The sequence below is a fragment of the Rhinopithecus bieti genome, unplaced genomic scaffold (assembly GCF_001698545.2).
Source record: "Rhinopithecus bieti isolate Rb0 unplaced genomic scaffold, ASM169854v2 scaffold_14067, whole genome shotgun sequence".
Taxonomy (NCBI): domain Eukaryota; kingdom Metazoa; phylum Chordata; class Mammalia; order Primates; family Cercopithecidae; genus Rhinopithecus; species Rhinopithecus bieti.
In genome coordinates this window covers 1-4,054 of record NW_016807633.1, presented here as the reverse complement: position 1 = coordinate 4,054, position 4,054 = coordinate 1, and positions in this window count along the sequence as shown.

Sequence of the window (4,054 nt, the reverse complement as noted above, 5' to 3'; positions counted from 1 at the left end):
TTTTTTTTTTTTTTTTTTTTGAGATGGAATCTCACTGTGTCACCCAGGCTGGAGTGCAATGGCATGAGTGGTGGAGTGCTTGGCTCACTGCAACCTCCGCCTCCTGGGTTCAAGTGATTCTCCTGCCTCCGCCTCCAAGTAGCTGGGATTACAGGCACCTCCCACCACGCCTGGCTAATTTTGTACTTTTAGTAGAGACGGGGTTTCACCATGTTGGCCAAGCTGGTCTTGAACTCCTGACCTCAAGTGATCAACCCGTCTCGGCCTCCCAAAGTGCTAGGGTTACAAATGTGAGCCACCACATATGGCCAATTGTCACATTTTGATGCAGTTTTGATAAAAGGCAGGGAAAAAAATTCCTATAAAGAATAAATCCTGTTATGTTTACATAATCTTTAATTATTAAGTTTTTTGGCATATTTCTGTACCCTATATGTCTTATGCTGTTGTCTGTAATACTCCTTCGTCCAACCCCAAATACTCTTCTGCAACAAAAATCCAAATAATTGCTTTTAGGATTTCCACAAATCTTGATTCACCGTTAGACACATAATTGTTCTTTACAGGGCACCACTGAGAAAATGGCCCAGCAGATATTACTTGTATAAACTCAAGTAACTCTTGCTTTATTAGTTTGAACACATTTGGTATCATCTGTTGTTTTGGTTCTTGGTAGGTGCCTTCCTCAGTTCCAGCAAACATGGAGAGACCAATTATTATATTTGGGCTGGAGAGTGGTCAGGCAATAAAATTTATAAACAACCATGCAATTTTAATTATGACCCCAAATAACTATAATCCCAAAGGCAACAGAAAGAAGGTAGGGAGAACACTGGGAACACTGAGCATTACTGCCCCAAGAAAACAAAGATATTTTCCATGTGATTAAGAGTTTCTTTGGTGGCCGGGCGCGGCAGCTCACGCCTGTAATCCCAGCACTTTGAGAGGCCAAGGCAGGCGGATCACCTGAGGTCAGGAGTTCGAGACCAGCCTGACCAACATGGAGAAACCCTGTCTCTACTAAAAATAAAAAATTAGCCCAGGCATGGTGGTGCATGCCTGTAATCCCAGCTACTCGGTAGGCTGAGGCAGGAGAATCGCTTGAACTTGGGAGGCGGAGGTTGTGGTGAGCTGAGATCATGCCATTGCACTCCAGCCTGGGCAGCAAGAGTGAGACTCTATCTCAAAAAACAAAACAAACAAACAAAACAAAATAAAAAAACCCAACCAAACAAAAAAACAGAGTTTCTCTGGTATACTGTGCCTATCCGCTCTGTACCACCTGCCATGTTGCTGGGGAGTGTTTCATTCAGCAGATAGATTTTCCCTCTAAGCCTAATAAACTTCGTTTTTAGAGGCCAGAAGTCACCCCGGCTACCAGAGGCTTCCTCTTCTCTCTTACATCTAAGAACTTAGTATTTGGGGTGGGGTTGGTCTGGTCTCTAGGGAAACCCTGGAGTTTTCATACAGTGCCTACAAGAGCAGCACACTCTAGTTATGACCGTGGATCTCAACCTCAAGACATCACTATCAAAAATCCAGCCATTGGATTATAAATCATGCTACTATAAAGACACATGCACACGAATGTTTATTGCGGCACTATTCACAATAGCAAAGACTTGGAACCAACCCAAATGTCCATCAATGATAGACTGGATTAAGAAAATGTGGCACACATACACCATGGAATACTATGCAGCCATAAAAGAGGATGACTTCATGTCCTTTGTAGGGACATGGATGAAGCTGGAAACCATCATTCTGAGCAAACTATCGCAAGGACAGAAAACCGAACACCGTATGTTCTCACTCATAGGTGGGAATTGAACAATGAGGTCACTTGGTCACAGGGTGGGGAACATCACACACCGGGGCCTGTCGTGGGGTGGGGGGAGAGGGGAGGAATAGCATTAGGAGATATACCTAATGTAAATGACGAGTTAATGGGTGCAGCACACCAACATGGCACATGTACACATATGTAACAAACCTGCTTGTTGTGCACATGTACCCTAGAACTTAAAGTATAATAAAAAAATGTTTTTTAATCCAGCCATCAGGAACAGTTTTGCCATAGTACTTTTGTTCTGAGGGAGGCACTATTCAATGAGGTACTCATGCTCAAGGATGGCCAGGATATTCTGAGAGGTTTTTGTGACATCATGACTCTCAAGGACCCACCCACCTGGGCCTGACTACCACAGTACTCAGGTCTTGGCCTTTACTGTTAGAGGATGGGCCTCTGCTTGGGAAAGGCCCTGGTTTCCTACCACCTCCTCCCTCTTTCTTCACTCCCACTAGGGCAGTCCGGTGGCCTTTGAGACGTGAAGCAAAGTCACTTGCTTAGAACTGAGGCAGGAGAATAGGGTCTGGAGGCAGGGAACCTAAGGCCATTTCACGCTGACTTCCTAGAACTAAATTGAAAGGAAAGCCCTAACTTTCCACGCCCAAGTAACAAAAGAACCAGAGGTTGCTCCCCTTGCAAACCCCCACCTTTCTGTGTGGCAGATGGGAAACTGAAAGTACCTCTGATTGGTTGAAAAAAGCAGATGGGAAATTGAAAGTACCTCTGATTGGTTGCTTTTTGCAACCAATCAGACGTTTGCATAGGAGTGTAACTTTGTAACTTCACTTCAACCTCTGATTGGTTGCTATCCTAACCAATCAGACGGATAGGGGACCAAGTCTTCGTTTGTATAGAAGGGCAACTTTGTAACTTCACTCTAGCCTCTGATTGGCTGCTTTCCACAACCAATAAGATGTTTGCATAGGAGTGTGACCTTTGTAACTTCACTTCAGCCTCTGATTGTGGGCTGCAACTTCATGAACATGGGGGTGAACACCAAGTGACCAATGGTAAACCTCTAGCGGGTATTTGGACCCCAGAAGATTGTGTATCAGGGCCCTTCAGCCACTGCTCCGCCCGTTCTCACACTGTGGAGTATACTTTCACTTTCAATAAATCTCTGCTTTCCTTGCTTCTTTCCTGGCTTTGCTGTGCGTTTGTCCAATTCTTTGTTCAAAATGCCAAGAACCTGGACAATTTGCAGTAAAGACCCTCTACTGGTAACAGAACCTGCCCAAATCCAACATGCCTCATGTTTTGGGTAAGAAAGCATTTCATTGTCCCCTGCTTTGACTTACTTGCTATTTTTTCATGTGAACACACTTTGTCTTCCCAACTACACTGTAAGTGCATCGAGGGTGGGAACTTCGTCTTAAGTCAGTTTTACTTCTCACAATTCCTGCCACCTGCGCACTTTACAGTCCCTTAAAAGATACATGGTGGCCAACTGGGTTCATTTGACAAGCAGAGAATGTCAGCGTTTAGCTTAGGCTTGTGGCTAGCCTAGGCTAGACAGAGCCCTCTCTTCCTTGTGCTGTGATGTAGACTACCCCTGCCTAGGGCATCTCCCTGGATTTTCTTCAGTTCAAGAAGCTAGGCCAGGCGCGGTGGCTCACGCCTGTAATCCCAGCACTTTGGGAGGCTAAGGTGGGCAGGTCAGTTGAGGACGGGAGTTCGAGACCAGCCTGGCCAACATGGCAAAACCCCGTCTCTACTAAAAATACAAAAATTAGCAGGGTGTGGTGATGCACGCCTGTAATCCCAGCTACTTGGGAGGCTGAAGCAGGAGAATCGCTTGAACCCGGGAGGGGGAGGTTGCAGTGAGCCAGGATCGTGTCATTGCACTCCAGCCTGGGCGACAAGAACAAGACTCTGTCTCAAAAGAAAAAAAAAAAAAAAAAAAAAGAAGGGTAAGGAGAAAGAAGAAAGAAGCAGCAGCTAAGAGAGTGTGGGCCAGGCGCGATAGCTCATGCCTGTAATCCCAGCACTTTGGGAGGCTGAGGCGGGCGGATCACTTGTGGTCAGGAGTTCGAGACCAATCTGACCAACATGGTGAAATCCCGTCTCTACTGAAAATACAAAAATTAGCTGGGTGCGGTTGGGAGGCTGAGACAAAAGAATCGCTTGAACCCAGGAGGCGGAGGTTGCAGTGAGCCGAGATCGCGCCACTGCACCCCAGCCTGGGCGACACAGTTAGACTCCGAT